The 17,792-nt window shown below is 45.1% G+C and overlaps 2 protein-coding genes across 8 annotated transcripts in view; one reads left to right on the top strand and one right to left on the bottom strand.

Moving 5' to 3' along the window:
• FYCO1 (FYVE and coiled-coil domain autophagy adaptor 1) overlaps window positions 1-17,792 on the top strand; it is a 733,597-nt gene that overhangs the window by 523,268 nt on the left and 192,537 nt on the right. The window lies entirely within an intron of this gene.
• The window catches only part of CXCR6 (C-X-C motif chemokine receptor 6), a 34,824-nt gene that overhangs the window by 12,172 nt on the left and 4,860 nt on the right, over window positions 1-17,792 (bottom strand). The window contains exon 1 of one of the 3 annotated variants that reach the window (XM_069216384.1): window positions 8,050-8,154. The exons of 1 other annotated variant lie outside the window; for it this stretch is intronic. The gene's annotated coding sequence lies outside the window, so the exon portion shown is untranslated. Of the gene's footprint in view, window positions 1-8,034; window positions 8,155-17,792 lie in introns of those variants that run through there. One more of the 3 variants, XM_069216392.1, reaches the window with a different exon arrangement.

Genomic DNA, 17,792 nt, shown 5'->3' with positions numbered 1-17,792 from the left:
TGCCAACCTGTAAGTGGCTTTTTCTCCCAGATGTTCACATTTCTGTGTGCCCACTTAGCCATCCCCAGCAAGTCAGAATTCTGGGTTGACACTTCTGCCTTTGAACTTTTCTCTTTAACATCTGCAAGGGAATTGAACCATCGTCCTAATGAGTCAATGGGACAATTGGTATCTATGACTATGCTCTGTTTTAACATTTCCCAAACTCCCTGTCACAACTCTTTGCTCCTCACCTCGTTTGATTAAATTAACCAGTTATGTACAAGCCATGTGGAAAATCAAATGGCTAATCCATTGGCAGTGAACCAAGAATCAGTGTAAAAATCACACGTCTCAAGCAGCTCTTGCTTTAAAGTCTGACACACATTGTACAACTCTGCATATTGGTTACTTTTTCCTTCTCCTGTGGTAGACAACACCTTTTCAGTAACTGGATTGTATAACACTGCTTTCCATTGTCTTTTAGTATCCATGCATTTCCATGAATCATTAGTCAAACAAACACGCTTTCTATCCTCGGGGGACAAAAATTCAAATGGTGCACACAATTTCACTGGTCACTCTTTTGCCTGTGGTACCTTCTGCACTCTCTCCTCATCCTGTAAAGGGACTTGACACATGTTCATGTAGGGCTGTAATGCCTGTAGGTCCTACTTGAGCCCTGTTTTGTATGTACCAGATCCATAGTATGATACTAGCCTCTTGTGCCTGTCCTAATACTCTGAGATTTAGGTGAACTCATCACCCACTGCATGATTGGTAGTTCAGGTTTCAGAATTACATTATTATTTAATGTCATTTGCCCAGTATTCACTAGAGCCCAATAATAAGTCAAAAACTGTTTTTCAAAAGGAGTACAGCGCTCCACAAAGTCAGATAGTTTTCTATTCCAAAGCCCCAGGGGCACCCTCACCTTTTTCTGCCACATACGCAAGGTGGCAAACTGTTTCTGAACATTTACATCTAACTCAGTGTTTCCCTCTTGCACTGCGCACAAATCTAAAATCTGTTGAATTATTTCATTTGCCAAATCAAAAGCACGCAGCTGCTTCTCACTCCATTCAAACTCATGTTTTTTCCTAGTTACTTTGTACCAAATCCTTAAGATTTTACTCAGATGAGGGCTATACTGTTTCCAAAATCAAACAAGCTCATGAAACTCGGTGTCTCTTGCTTAGTGCAAATAGTACGAAACTCTAAAATCTTTTGCTTTACCTGTGGCAACATCTGTCTATTTTCTGGATTCCTCTGAATTCCCAGAAACTGCACATTTTGTGACAGTACCTCTGCCTTGTCTGAATTAATTTTACACATCGTACTTTGCAAAAGCAGTCTGAATATAACATCGTCAACTTCGTGCTCAGTGTATTCTTTTAAGGAATGCAGTCTGTAGTAGGCTGGCCTGGCTTATAGTGGGTACCTTGTGGTACTTACACCTTGTGCCAGGTCCAGTTATCCCTTATTAGTATAATAGAGGTGTTTCTAGCAGCTTAGGCTGAGAGAGGTAGCTATAGCTAAGCAGCTTAGGCTGAACTAGGAGACATGCAAAACTCCTACTATACCACTTATATCATATAGCACTATATCACAAGAAAACACAATACTCAGAGTTACTGAAAGTAAAGGTACCTTACTTGAGTGACAATATGCCAAAAGCATCTCAGAGGATACCCTCACTTAGGAGGTAAGTAATATACACAAATGATATGTACACAAACCAAAATCAGGTAAGTAACAGCAAGAAAAGTAGTGCAAACAATGTAGAATCACAATAGGATGCAATAGGTAGAAATAGGCCGAGGGGCAACACAAACAAGATACTCCAAAAGTGGAATGCGACCAACGAATAGACCCCAGGCCTATGGTAGGTTGTAGAGGGTCTCTGGGACTGTGAGAAAACAGTAAAGGTGTCCAAGATACCTCACCCCAAGACCCTGAAAAGTAGCAGTAAAGTTACCCTACTACCCCAGAAAGACAGTATAGTTGAGATAGGGGAATCTGCAAGAACAACAACTGCCAGCAAAACCCTGAAAACGGATTCCTGGACCTGAGGACCTGTAAAGGAAGGGGACCAAGTCCAAAAGTCACGCAAGTGTCCGGGGGGGGGCAGGAGCCCACTAAACCCCCAATTGAAGGTGCAAAAGGGCTGCCTCTGGGTGGAAGAAGCCAAAGATTCTGCAACAACGGAAGGTGCCAGGAACTTCTCCTTTGGTCAGAAGATGTCCGATTGTGTGCTGGAGGATGTAGAGTTGTTTCCACGCAGAAATACCGCAAACCAGCCTTGCTAGCTGCAAGAGTCGCGGTTGAGGATTTTGGGTGCTGCTGGGGCCCAGGAAGGACCAGGATGTCCCCCCTTGAAGGAGGAGACAGAGGGGGCACTCAGCAACTCAGAGAGTCCTCGCAGAAGCAGGCAGCACCCGCAGAAGTATCGGAACAGGAACTTAGAAAATCTGAGGACATCGGTTGTCTCAGAGTCACAAAGGAGGGTCCCACGACGTCGAAGTCCAACTCAGCGAGTTGGGCAATGCAGGACAAGTGCTGGGGACCCAAGCTAGGCTTTGAACAAAGGAAGTCTTGGAAAAGTGCACAGAAGCCCGAGCAGCTGCAGATCACGCAGTACACAGGATTACTGTCTGGCGTGGGGAGGCAAGGACTTACCTCCACCAAATTTGGACAGAAGGGCCGGGGAGACACTTGGACCCAGCTCCTATGTTCCAGGGCCCACGATCGTCAGGGTGAGAGGGGACCCTATAGGGCCGGTGATGCAGAAGTTTGGTGCCTGCCTTAGCAGGGGGACGATTACGTCAATTGCTTCTTGGCTTCCAGTGCAGGGTGAAGGCAGACAGCCCTCAGAGCATGCACCACCCGGAAACAGTTGAGAAAGCCGGCAGGATGAGGCGCTACAATGTTGCTAGTAGTCGTCTTGCTACTTTGTTGCAGTTTTGCAGGCGTCCTGGAGCAGTCAGGAGTCGATCCTTGGCAGAAGTCGAAGAGGGAAGTGCAGAGGAACTCTGGTGAGCTCTTGCATTCGTTATCTGAGGAATAGCCCAGAGGAGAGACCCTAAATAGCCCACAGAGGAGGATTGGCTGCTGAGAAAGGTAAACACCTATCAGGAGGGGTCGCTGATGTCACCTGCTGGCACTGGCCACTCAGAGCTGTCCATTGTGCCCCAACACCTCTGCATCCAAGACGGCAGAGGGCTGGGACACACTGGAGGAGCTCTGTGCACCTCCCCTGGGAGGTGCTGGTCAGGGGAGTGGTCACTCCCCTTTCCTTTGTCCAGTTTTACGCCAGAGCAGGGTTGGGGGATCCCTGAACCGGTGTAGACTGGCTTATGCAGAGAGGGCACCATCTGTGCCCATCAAAGCATTTCCAGAGGCTGGGGGAGGCTACTCCTCCCCAGCCCTTCACACCTATTTTCAAAGGGAGAGGGTGTAACACCCTCTCTCAGAGGAAATCCTTTGTTCTGCCTTCCTGTGACCAGGCTGCCCAGGCCCCAGGCCGGCAGAAACCTGGCTGAGGGGTTGGCAGCAGCAGTAGCTGCAGTAGAGACCCCGGAAAGCAAGTTTGGCAGTACCCGGGGTTCTGTACTAGAGACCCGGGGATGCAAGGAATTGTCCCCCCAATACCAGAATGGTATTGGGGATGACAATTCCATGATCCTAGACATGTTACATGGCCATGTTCGGAGTTACCATGGTGACGCTACATATAGGTATTGACCTATATGTAGTGCACGCGTGTAATGGTGTCCCCACACTCACAAAGTCCGGGGAATTTGCCCCGAACAATGTGGGGGCACCTTGGCTAGTGCCAGGGTGCCCACACACTAAGTAACTTGGCACCCAACCTTCACCAAGTGAGGGTTAGACATATAGGTGACTTATAAGTTACTTATGTGCAGTGAAAAATAGCTGGGAAATAACGTGGACGTTATTTCACTCAGGCTGCAGTGGCAGTCCTGTGTAAGAATTGTCTGAGCTCCCTATGGGTGGCAAAAGAAATGCTGCAGCCCATAGGGATCTCCTGGAACCCCAATACCCTAGGTACCATATACAAGGGAATTATAAGGGTGTTCCATTGTGCCAATGAGAATTGGTAAAATTAGTCACTAACCTGCAGTGACAATTTTAAAAGTAGAGAGAGCATAAACACTGAGGTTCTGGTTAGCAGAGCCTCAGTGATACAGTTAGGCACCTGTAAGGAAATGCCTCTTTGGCATGGTTACCCCCTGACTTTTTACCTTTGCTGATGCTATGTTTTGAATTGAAAGTGTGCTGAGGCCTGCTAACCAGGCCCCAGCACCAGTGTTCTTTCCCTAACCTGTACTTTTGTATCCACAATTGGCCCACCCTGGCATCCAGGTAAGTCCCTTGTACCTGGTACCCCTGGTACCAAGGGCTCTGATGACAGGGAAGGTCTCTAAGGGCTGCAGCATGTCTTATGCCACCCTGGGGACCCCTCACTCAGCACAGACACACTGTTTGCCAGCTTGTGTGTGCTGGTGAGGGCAAAACGAGTAAGTCGACATGGCACTCCCCTCAGGGTGCCATGCCAACCTCACACTGCCTATGCAGTATAGATAAGTCACCCCTCTAGCAGGCCTTACAGCCCTAAGGCAGGGTGCACTATACCATAGGTGAGGGCACCAGTGCATGAGCACTGTGCCCCTACAGTGTCTAAGCCAAACCTTAGACATTGTAAGTGCAGGGTAGCCATAAGAGTATATGGTCTGGGAGTTTGTCAAACACGAACTCCACAGCACCATAATGGCTACACTGAAAACTGGGAAGTTTGGTATCAAACTTCTCAGCACAATAAATGCACACTGATGCCAGTGTACATTTTATTGTAAAATACACCCCAGAGGGCACCTTAGAGGTGCCCCCTGAAACCTTAACCAACTACCTGTGTAGGCTGACTGGTTTTAGCAGCCTGCCACACTCGAGACATGTTGCTGGCCCCATGGGGAGAGTGCCTTTGTCACTCTGAGGCCAGTAACAAAGCCTGCACTGGGTGGAGATGCTAACACCTCCCCCAGGCAGGAGCTGTAACACCTGGCGGTGAGCCTCAAAGGCTCACCCCCTTTGTTCCAGCACCACAGGGCACTCCAGCTAGTGGAGTTGCCCGCCCCCTCCGGTCACGGCCCCACTTTTGGCGCCAAGGCCGGAGGAAATAATGAGAATAACAAGGAGGAGTCACTGGCCAGTCAGGACAGCCCCTAAGGTGTCCTCAGCTGAAGTAACTCTAACTTTTAGAAATCCTCCATCTTGCAGATGGAGGATTCCCCCAATAGGGATAGGAATGTGACCCTCTCCCCTTGGGAGGAGGCACAAAGAGGGTGTACCATTGGCTACTAACCCCCCAGACCTAAACACGCCCTTAAATTTAGTATTTAAGGGCTTCCCTGAACCTAAGAATTTAGATTCCTGCAACTTAAAGAAGAAGAGGACTGCTGAGCTGAAAAACCCTGCAGAGAAGAAGAAGACACCAACTGCTTTGGCCCCAGCCCTACCGGCCTGTCTCCCTCCTTCGGAAGAAAACTGCTCCAGCGACGCTTTCCCCAAGACCAGCGACCTCTGAATCCTCAGAGGACTGCCCTGCTTCCAAAAGACCAAGAAACTCCCGAGAACAGCGGCCCTGTTCAACAAAGACTGCAACTTTGTTTCCAGAGGAGCAGATTTAAAGACCCTGCAATCCCCGCAAGAAGCGTGAAACTTGCAACACTGCACCCGGCGACCTCGACTCGACTGGTGGAGAAACAACGCTACAGGGAGGACCCCCCGGCGACTCCAAGACTGTGAATAACCAAAGTTGTCCCCCCTGAGCCCCCACAGCGACGCCTGCACAGGGAATCCCGAGGCTCCCCCTGACCGCGACTGCCTGACTGAAATCCCACGCCTGGAAAAGACCCTGCACCCGCAGCCCCCAGGACCTGAAGGATCGGAACTCCAGTGCAGGAGTGACCCCCAGGAGGCCCTCTCCCTTGCCCAGGTGGTGGCTACCCCGAGGAGCCCCCCCTTGCCTGCCTGCACCGCTGAAGAGACCCCTTGGTCTCTCATTGAAACCTATTGGAAACCTGACGCGTGTTTGAACACTGCACCCGGCCGCCCCCGCGCTGCTGAGGGTGTAATTTTTGTGCTGACTTGTGTCCCCCCCGGTGCCCTACAAAACCCCCCTGGTCTGCCCTCCGAAGACGCGGGTACTTACCTGCTGGCAGACTGGAACCGGGGCACCCCCTTCTCCGTTGAAGCCTATGTGTTTTGGGCACCTCTTTGACCTCTGCACCTGACCGGCCCTGAGCTGCTGGTGTGGTGACTTTGGGGTTGCTCTGAACCCCCAACGGTGGGCTACCTTGGACCCCAATTTGAACCCCGTAGGTGGTTTACTTACCTGCAAGAACTAACATTACTTTACCTCCCCCAGGAACTGTTGAAAATTGCACTGTGTCCACTTTTAAAATAGCTATATGTGTTTTATGTAAAAAGTATATATGCTATTGTGATTATTCAAAGTTCCTAAAGTACTTACCTGCAATACCTTTCAAATGAGATATTACATGTAGAATTTGAACCTGTGGTTCTTAAAATAAACTAAGAAAATATATTTTTCTATACAAAAACCTATTGGCTTGGAATTGTCTCTGAGTGCGTGTTCCTCATTTATTGCCTCTGTGTATGTACAACAAATGCTTAACACTACTCCTTTGATAAGCCTACTGCTCGACCACACTACCACAAAATAGAGCATTAGTATTGTATCTTTTTGCCACTATCTTAGCTCTAAGGGGAACCCTTGGACTCTGTGCATGCTATTCCTTACTTTGAAATAGCACATACAGAGCCAACTTCCTACAGCACCACACAGGGAACACATATAGGCCACAAACATATGAGCACTGGGGTCCTGGCTAGCAGGATCCCAGTGGCACATATCAAACACACTGACAACATAGGGTTTCCACTATGAGCACTGGGGTCCTGGCTAGCAGGATCCCAGTTAGACAGTAAAAACACCCTGACAAATACTCACAAACAGGCCAAAAGTGGGGGTAACAAGGCTAGAAAGAGGCTACCTTCCTACACACTTGAACTCCTGCCAAAAACTGTGGGCTGTTCTGCTCACGGAGATCTACGCTCTGCTCATGAGACTCACACTGGCCCCCACCTTTTTTAACCTCTTCATTACTGGAATGTGAAAAGCCAGATTCTCCTGCAACAGCATTACAAATTTCAGTTTTATCCTGCAATAATTTGTTCTCGCTAATTTGCTCACATAAATTCTTATTTTCATGTTCTAACTGCCGACATCTCTCATACATTTTTCTGTAAGCAGACAAAAGTATCCAAACTCTTCTGTCAAGAACAAAAGAAACATCATTTCTTTCAAAAAGCAATTTTTCTAAATATGAAAGCACTTTTGCTTTATCCAAACACTCATCCCAAAACTCAGAAAGTTGTGATAAACAAGAAGACATGTTTTTCACAGCACAATAAGGCAGTTTAACTTCACATGCATTTTCAAACATGGTCTGCCATGCTTCCTTTAATTCTCTAAACAAAAAACAAAAAGAAAAACAATTACACTTTTAAATCATGCACTTCCTATCTCCAATTCCACTCCCAGACTGCCGACTCAACAAAAGGTTTTGATTTACACTTCAGAATAACAGAACTATGCACTTCAGGCAGTTTAGAGCACAACGTGAAACAATCACTCATTTAACTTGTTAAACATTTTTTTCCCCTTCGAATCCTGCAATCGACTTCGCCAAAATGTTTTGCTTTCACTAATGACCGAGCTGAAAACAATCTCAGGAATGCACTACTTAGTTTAAAGACATTTATTATTACTTCACCACGAGGTTCCTGAGAGAAGAGATTAGTAGGTTGGAGGCACACGTTTAAAAATAGTCACAGCAATGAAAGGAAAATCTATCAAAGTGATTCTCAATTGCACTGTACACAGCAAATATATGTGATTATATTATAGCATATCTGTCAAAGCAAAGAATAAAATTCAAAATTCATCACCGTAGTAAGGCCCACCAAATGCTCCAGCTTTCCCATGCCAGCAGTAAGAACGACTCATCCTGTTCAACTGCGAGAAAGAGATTTTCCACCCCCACGGGACAACGTCAGCCAGCTGGCGCCCGCCTCTGACTGAAGTCTTGGAATTCCACGCTACTGAACAGAGTCATCTGTTTTATAGCTTTTGAATAGAGAACTTTCTAGAAAGCCCTCCCCCTTAGAGGAGAATTATAAAAAAACAATGCTGAATACTGTAAGTCAGAATTGGAAAAGAAACCACAAGCGTCGGAGATTGGCCTCTCCAAAGCCCGTTCCCTTTCCCTAGGCTGAGTAGAGGGAAAAAAAACAAAATATGCACTACTTTATCATGTTAGGGTTCGGTGAGAACAAAATACAAAAAACACAGCTTGGTCTACCATGTGGAGAAACACAGCTCATCTTCAAACTCTCAACTGCAATGTCTAATTCTACGATAAAGCCAATAGGCAGTTAAACTGAATGTCTAATGCCATGTTAAAGGCAATAGGCAGCTAAACTGAATACAACACGTAATGTGCTATTGGTGAACATTGAACAACTAATATGTGCAGTGGTGAAACACAAAGTCAGTGGTCAAGCACAATTATTTTCAATACAAATGGAGAGGAGAGGGGGTTCCAACCAGTTACAACAGATTCTGGGAGTGCCCTTTCTCTCCTCCAGGACAGGCTTCAAACATCAGTGGGTGTAAACAACACTGTTGTGTGAGGCCCGGGCACAGCCTTTGCAAATGCAGGTGTGCCCCACCTCTCCCTTCTCTCAGCCCAGGAAGGCTTTACAATATGTAGATACACATCTTTGACACCTCCACCCTCCCTGTGTTCAGGCTGTCTGAAAAGTATGCACAAAGCCCCAACCGTCAGTCTGCCCAGACATGGATTGGAGGCAAGCTGCAAAACACCAAAATCATAAGCACAGATACATTTGCACATTCTAGAAGTGGCATTTCTGTGATAGTAGTAAAAAATACACCTACATCAGTAAGCAGTATTCATCACTTTCACAACCATACCAAACATGCCTACACTACCCCTCATAAATCAGACAATACCCCTTACACATAAGCCAGGGCATTTCCAATGCAATCCTATTTGAAGGCAGCACTCACAGCAGACAGACACCAAGTTATGCTGTTTTGTCACTACCAGGACAGGCCTCGCAGTCATGGCACATGTCCTGCCTCCTACATACATGGCACCCTGCCCATAGGGCTAGCTAGGGCGTATCTTAGGAGTGACTTACATGTAGTAAAAAGGGAGTTCTGGGCCTGGCAAGTAAATTTAGATGCCAGGTTCCTGTGGCAGAAAACTGTGCACACAGGCCCTGCGCTAGCAGGCCTGAGATATGTTTGAAAGGCTACTTCAGTGGGTGGCACAAGCAGCGCTGCAGGCCCACTTGTAGCATTCAATTTATAGGCCCTGGGAATAGGGATACCACTTTACAAGGGAAATATAGGTCAATTAAATATGCCAATTAGGTATAAGCCAATCATACCATTTTGTAAGGGATAGCACATGCACTTTAGCACTGGTTAGCAGTAAAAAAGTGCTCAGAGTCAAAACGTCAGCCAAGAAAGGTCAGAAAAATAAGGAGGCAAAAAGCAAAAAGTCTGGGTAATGACCCTGTAAAAGGGCCAGGTCCAACAATGGACATAATAAGAGAAAGGTTGGTGTGTCAGACCGTGACATATAGCCCAGTTATCTCTGGTGAAGCAGACAGTGCACCTGCTGGTTCATACACAAATCCTCCAAGTGATTGAAAAACAACAGTGACAGAGGGTGTGGGAGCCAAACATGAATGGCTAAGGAAAGATTCGTAAGTCACATCTGCTTCAAACAAATCCTGATGAGGAAGGATATATTGGAACTTGAAAATCATGTGTGTACCTAGACCCCACTGAAGGTGGGTTACGAAGTGCCTTTCACTGTGATTTGCACTTGGTCAATGATGTTCACAGAGGTAGGCTATTAGTTCTTCATTTCTCTCATCTGCCATTAACCCAGTATTACAGTTTTTTAGGTCCTCATTCAGAGACGAAATGCACATTCCCCTTAAATGTTTTTCTAATCTAGTGCTACCTTTTTTCTGCCAACTCAAGAGGAGTCACACAAGGGGCAGATATAGGTCATTACATCACAATGAATTACACTGGGAGACAGTAGGTTATGGGCTTTACATTAGGAGTTATTGTTTCAGGAGTACAATTACATCCCACTTACCTGGTAATTGTTTAACATTTTCTACACACATACATACAATCCTTCAACCTTAAAAAAACAAACATGGCTATAATTGAATGCTGCTGAAGCGATTGTCTACACCTTGGAAGTACACATTTGACAGTGAAGAGCTTTCTTCTTCATTGTGCTATTAAACTGGCTTGCTGTGAGTGGTGATTGGGGTAAATTCTCTCCCCCAGGTGATGGACAGCAGCCTCCTCTCCAACATATGGCACTCCCATCACCGTGTCCCATTTGTCTTTACACTAGAAACTCAGATCTCACCTACAATGACATGTACGTTCCATTCACCCTAACCGCAATTGCTCCTTACCTTTAGCGATATATCTGATTTCTACTATTGCTCACTTTCAACGGTCCGATATCTCATGACCTCAGAACATTATGATTGCAAATGTATGTCTGCTCAAGACATTTTCTCTTCTGTTTATCCCCCTCTCCCCCTACTTTGTTTATACTGTATTTTTTCACATCTTGTGCTCTAAAACTCAATAAAATGTTTTGAAGAAAAACAAAATGTCACACTGCGTAGGTAACACTTTGTAGTCTACAAATGGACCTCCCTCAAACCAAATGAAAACCAACTACTTCCCAGGAAAAATAGAAGCATGGCGGAGTTGAATTCCAACAATGTATAGGTGTAAAAAACATGATTAAGTGAAAATAGACTATTGAAATGGATGAGTAATAAAACACCCTAGTAATGGATAGTTTTTCAAGTAAGCTTATCATAATGAAAGCAGTGTTAATAATGGATAGTTTAATCAAAAGCAAATTGTAAAGTCTGTTGAAAAAAGTACAGTTATCAAACAAATAGCACATGGTTGGGGGTTAAATTGTACTAAAGTACATACAAGTAAAACCAAACAATATATACAAATTATCAAATTGTATGGAATTGATTTTGAATTCATTTTCTGAACACATTTCCTACACTAGTAAGTTAGAGAGGTATGTCATTTACTGTCAATGCCATGACTACATTTCCATACAACATAAAAACGTATTTCACATTTAAAATCCACTAGGTGAAAGTTTGCAGTGTTTGACATATGTGGCCATCCTATAGTTTTATCGCTGGACCACGTAGAATATTTCCCCTACTTGTCAGGCATGTAAGGATTTGAAAAAAGGGTCTGTTGCTGCTTGGATGCACAGCCAGAGGCATAGCTTCCAGGGAGGGGGTTTATGGGGTGTTACACCTCCCTAATAATTTTATTTTCTGATGAATAGCTGGTTACAGGTACTTTCAGTTGGGCATGGTGGTGAGGTGTCTGTCGCATTTCACCTAGGGTGTTTGGAAGCACACACTGACAAAAACACACACACTCTCTCTCTCTCATCTCTTCAAAGTGTTGGTTATGTTACAGAATCTTGTGTTTCTCTCACTTATACCAATCCACATTCCTCTCCCTTTCCACTGCCTCTTAAGTCCCTCTCATGCGCCCTGCTTGTCCTATAATGCATTTTAACATTATATGCTAGTGTGATTGTTGGAAAATCTGGAGCTCACACCCCTCCAATCTTACTGACCAAACTTACTCCCCTGTGAACAGCTCCTAGAGTGTTGGTGCATGTTGATGGCACATGCTAACCCCACAATATACAGCTCAATGTCATTCAATGGTAAGAATAAATATACTGGCCTCGGTTGTTCGTTAGCTGTTTATTCTGGTAGGGTGATCTTGAGCACATATAAACAAAAGACTTAGAGTGCTGCATAGCTGCTGATCTCAAATGTCTGTTTTTCTAGCAGAACTTTTAAGCATAGGATAAGGTCAAAGCATATTACTATTCAAGGCAAGGTTTTACAGCTTCGGATTGGTAAAACACCATCCAGTCAATTATGAAATAAATAAAAGTAGCTCCAGGCACTTCAGCTTCTGTTTAGTTGTAGTTAGTTCAGAGTTTGCATTGGAAGAGTGTTTTTGTTTTAAACAGATTGACAAATCTTCTCAAAACTTCCCCCCCCAAAAAAACCTCAGCTCCTTCCTGAAAGGTTTTGGGGTGAATGTTCCAGCAGAAAGTGTGCTTTTGTGATTTGGTGTAAACCTGTACAGCCGTTTTTGAGACATTAAGGGGGTTATTCTAACTTTGGAGGAGGTGTTAATCTGTCCCAAAAGTGACGGAAAAGTGACGGATTTACCACCAGCCGTATTACGAGTCCATTATATCCTATGGAACTCGTAATACGGCTGGTGGTATATCCGTCACTTTACCGTCACTTTTGGGACGGATTAACACTCCTCCAAAGTTAGAATAACCCCCTAAGCCTCAAAATATAGTGGTGTCTGGACAACTTGTCCTGTTGGAGTAACTTGTACTCCTGTGGGACTGCAGTTTCAATAAATAGGCTGATCTGATTAGCCAAGATGGGTGTTTGCCTCATTGGTACCACAGGATCGGTACCAGTCCCTTAGTATTGAGCAATCTGATTGGCTGGCCACAACATCAACCAAATTTTGCAGCTGCCATTTTAGGACTCAGAACGTGGTTCCTCAATTCTCAAAATAAAAAAAGGTAAAAGGGTGCAAGGTACCGGTACCCCAACCCACGGGACTTGAGGGTGTTAGGGCTGCAAAAAAATGGTGCTGCAGGTCCCGCTGGACCGAGCAAAGCCTCCCCTGATGAGATCCAAAGAAATCCTCCCTCCTCCCTCCTCCTGTGGTCCTGTGGGAGAGCTGTGAGGTACCACAGTACTGTGCAAGTGTTAAAAAGTGAAGCTGTCAGTGTACAATGGGGTACTGTTGGTGGGACAGTATTGTGGGAGTACTTAAAAAAAAATAAGGCACTAAAAAAGTGGGGTTGTGCGACAGTAGTGTGTTGGCCAGCAACAGGAAATTGGACATTCATGGGGTGTTGGATGCAGGGAACAACTTGAGGCCAGGCCTCTGACCAATCCCATGCCATGCACAAACAAAGGTTGTGCATGTTTGGGTGCAGGCTGCCTGTGGGGTTTAGGTGCAGGCCTTGGCTACAAGGGAGGCCTTGTGGGCAACCCCATGCCGCTTACAGCTGGAAGACCGTGTGTGGCAGCTGGTTGCTCCCCTCTGTGGGGACTAGTGGGTAGTGGTAGGCGGATTGTTTGCAGGCCAGGCCTTACACCCCAATCCCATCCTGAGCGCCATCAGAAGATGTACTCAGTGATGGAATTGGGTGACATTTTTTTTTAAATCTGACACATTTTCTGAAAAAGCCAAAAGTTAAGTGGCATTATAATATAGGTATGGTAATTAGCCCTTAATTTGAGATAAAAAAATCTGTAGAAATTCACTGAAAAAAAATTAACATGACTTCATTGTTTGGTATAGCTAGAAGATCTTACTTTACTTTAAAAAACAAAAAAAAACTAGAGATTCACTGCAAACAAAGGTTAAAGTGACGTTATAGTATAGTAATCATATAAAAAACTATGGCTTTAAAACAAAAAACTGAAATAGACCATTTGTACTTTACTGAGCTAACTATAACTTGCGCTGCAGTCATGCTCTGCTTATGATCTCACATTTTGTATCAGTCATGACATGTAAAATGACCTCAAAATAGCCCTTAAAGCATTCCTTTCATTTTGGTGTGGGACAATAGTACTTATAAATGCAGACAACATGACAACCATGTTTAGCATGTAAAAGCAGGGCAGCACTGGGTAATCCACAACATTTACCTGTTGGCGCGAGTGGAAAACAACTTTGTTGCCTTGTTCGGCAGGAGGCATCAACAAGTTAACAAGTGGGAACTCTATTCGCAAGTCCTTCACAATACTTCCAATAGTGGGGGCTCCAAAGATAGACCTGTTTGCCACTCTCAGAAGCACAAATGACAAAACTTTGCCTAGTCATGAGAAATTCACTATGAATGAACTGGTCAGCGATATTACCATACACTTTTCTGCCTCTCCACCTCACCCCCTGCATTATGAGAAAGATGAAGCAAGTGTTCATTACCCTCAGCTTACTGGCACCAGCCTGAGTGAGACAGCCCTGATATTTAATACTCCTAGGAATGTCAATCAATCCTCACGAGAAGCTCCAGCAAACAACAGACCTTCTCACTCTGCATCAGGTTCAACTCAAACATCCAGATCTAAAACAGCTGAACTTCGCAGTCTAGCACCTGAGTTCCTAGATTTTGAGATCTCCCAGAGCAATGCATGGTTGTCCTGTGGGAGGTGCAAAAACTCACTCATTGAGCCTGGTATGGGGCTAAGTGGAAAAGGCTGATGCATTTCTGCATCTTCAAACAGACTCCTTTAACGTTTCTGTGCAGGGTATTGTTTCCTACTTCCAACACTTACTGGTAGGCCTTGCCTACACTTCTATATGCGTCTATCTAACCAAGGGGTAGCATACATTCAAAATAATACAACATTCTTACCTTTTTAAAATCCCAGACTTTGAAGTTTTAATGATAGGTCTAAAGAAACCTCCCAAACCTGTCAGAAACTTGAATTACACCCTCACAAAACTCATGGTCATCCTTTTGAATATCTACACGCAAGTCAATTGCAGTTCATGTTTTAGAAAGTGACTTTTTTAATTACAGCCACCTCTCTCAGATGCATTAGCAAGCTATAACCTCTCAAGAAGCATTTACTTAGGTGCACAAAGATAAGATAGCTCTTTGCACTTACACCAAATTTCTGTGAGGGTTGTTTCCCCTTTCCACATGAACAAGACCACTGAGCTGCTCGTCTTCTTCCCACAACCGAGTCTACGGTGGAAAGAAACCTTCAAACTTTGGGTGTCAAGACAGAGCTTATATGCTTCACTGATAGAGTAAAGCTCTTTAGCTAGTTCACTAACATTTTCTGAAGTCTTTGAAAACCCCTCAATGGTTGTGGCATCTCTAAAGGTGACACTGTCATGTGCATACTTAAGTGCATCCAGGCTTGCTATGCTAAAACTAAGTGCAGACTCTCTGTGGTCCCTAGAGCCTATTTTGCACTCCAAAAGGGATGAACCCTAGCCTTTTTTTGGTAATATTTCTTTATTCCTTAAACAGATGTCTGAAAGGTGGCTATTTGATCAACGCTGCATACTTTCACTAAGTATTATTGCATCAGTATCTTTGCATATCAACAGGCTTTGATTGGCCAAGCTGTATTCAAAATACTTCTTCAAATATTTGCATCAGCTGCTTGCTTGCCACAGCTTCGTAGAGGGACTGCATTATTCTCTATTCGGAGCATGTGTATCTACAGCCGCACATGATACAAATGGAAAATGTTTCTTACCCTGTAAGCACCTGCTCATAGTGTATAGTGCTGTAGATTCACATGCCCCCACCATCCTCCCTGGAAGCAAGTGATAATCAGAGATATTTTCCATGTCCTTTAGCTTCCTTCACTATGGACACTGCACTCTGTCTTCAACACTGCATTCCACTTACACTATTCACTTCCTGAGCAGAAAATTGTCCAAGGTGGATACAGTGTGCTGGTGCATTGTGGACAAAGGGTGGGATCACAATAGGTCGTGACTTGAACTTCTCTGAAGAAAAACAAGTTGCAAATGTCTGAGCCCTAGAGTAGATGGCAGGAGTTTGGAGAGCACGTGAACCTACAGTGTTACATGCTAACATTATACATACATATTATATTTACGTTGTAGTTAGGTGAAAATGTTAGTTACAATAGAGATTAAACACTCAACACCACTGAAATTCACCAGTTATAGTTAGCTTAAGTAACTATAGTTTGTGTTCTAAGGTAACTATAACTCGCGCCCACGCCGTGCACAGTGTTGTCATCAATCAGGCCATTTCAAATGTGTCAGTGATGTTATTAATGATGTCATAAAACATGTCCTGAGTGGTGTAATATGTGAGGAATTACCAGTGCATGGCGAGTGTGAGTCATAGTTATTTTAAGGCAAGAGTTAAAGTTACTTGGAATACCTATAATTGGATTTTCAGTGGGTTTGTTCATTTAAAATGTTATGTTTTAACTGACATTTTCACCTAACTATGACGCCTCTTTAACCTTTGTTTTTTTCAGTGAATTACATTTTTTTTTTAATGTAAAAAAAGATATTACCATTTCTAACTATAACATAACTTTAACCCTTGTTTTTTTCAGTGAATTTCTATGTTATGTTAAATGCATATTAAGATGTCCTTCAGGGCGTGCCCACCACCCAGCAGGCTCCCTACCATCACAGTGCATGGCCTGTGGCCATGCATGGCGTAAGCTTGGCTGCAGGATCTGGCCTGCAGCCACATCCTCCAGACAACCCCTATGAATGCCCAACCACCTGCTGTGCACAACATTTGTCTGTGCGAAGCGTGGGGTTGGGCACATGACCTGGCTTGTTGCCAAGTCATATGCCCTTCCCCCTCACAGCACACGGCCGAGGCCTGGCCCTGCGGCTTAACCCTGTGTGCAGCATTGGGTTGGCTGCAGGGCCCCTTGGACACCCACTTCCATGCGGGCCTGCAAAACATGGTGTAACAATATATATCATAGTTATTTTAAGTGCCATTTTAAGTATGGCAGACCTACTGACTTTGTTAAAGGTTCGGAGCACTACAAGATAAAAAGCAAGACATTGTGGGGTGCTGCCCAGCTGGAGCAGTGATTGCGAATTGAGAGGCTACTACACTCAGTTCAAATTCTGTGTTTTTTTATTTTGGTAAGGGGAATGTGCAGTGCCCTCCCTAAGCCACATTGAGGGCCCCTGGGGCTGATCATTTTTGTTTTTTTTGGGAGGGGACATGTGGCTATCTCCTCCCATAGCCTTCTTAAGGCCCCAACGACCCCATAAACTGGGGCCTATAACTTTTTTTAAGGTGATTGAGGTCTGGGCCCCCCTCCCTGAGCCTCAAATGGGCCCGGGGACCCAATCCCATGCAACTGAATTTTCTTTTGAGACAGAACTGCAGTGTTCTGTTGGATGGTGCCCCCTCCCTGAGCCATCTGATGGCCCCAGGGATCCTATCCCCTGGGGCCTGAGGACAGCAGTATCTCAGGGGCCCCATCCAACAGAACACTGCAGGTTCCTGTCCGCAAGGGCACAGGCAGGGAGAACGTCATCTCCTTGCCTGCTTTTTTTCAGACAGGAAACAATGGTTCTCCTTTGCCAGGCAGGGACAGAGAAAAGCTGATTCTGCTGGGTGGGAGCAAACCACTGCATCCAGCTCCTACCACACCACAATCAGTGCCGGATGGGCGCTGTGGGGCCCTGAGGCTACGCCATGGCTTGTTATTGCTGTGCATGTCCCGGGTTGGCACCGGGCATCCACAATTACTTAAGTTGCTCTGGCCCTTGGGGATGGGGCCCCTGGCATCTCAAAATTGCTAGAGGAGGGGGCATGCAGCCCCCTTCCCAATTAGCAACAATGCTCCAGCCCCCTCAACCTAGGCCCATCCCAGGGGGCTTATATATTAAAGGAGAAGAAGCCTACTTTTTTTTTAACTGCACCGTGGTTGCACGGCCTCATTAAAAGTGCAGTCCCGTTAAAAAGAAAAATTATGTTCTTAGCCTC

This window comes from Pleurodeles waltl, chromosome 2_1 (assembly GCF_031143425.1).
Source record: "Pleurodeles waltl isolate 20211129_DDA chromosome 2_1, aPleWal1.hap1.20221129, whole genome shotgun sequence".
NCBI lineage: Eukaryota > Metazoa > Chordata > Amphibia > Caudata > Salamandridae > Pleurodeles > Pleurodeles waltl.
The sequence above is the reverse complement of the archived record's forward strand: the minus strand, read 5'-3'. Positions and strand labels throughout refer to the sequence as shown.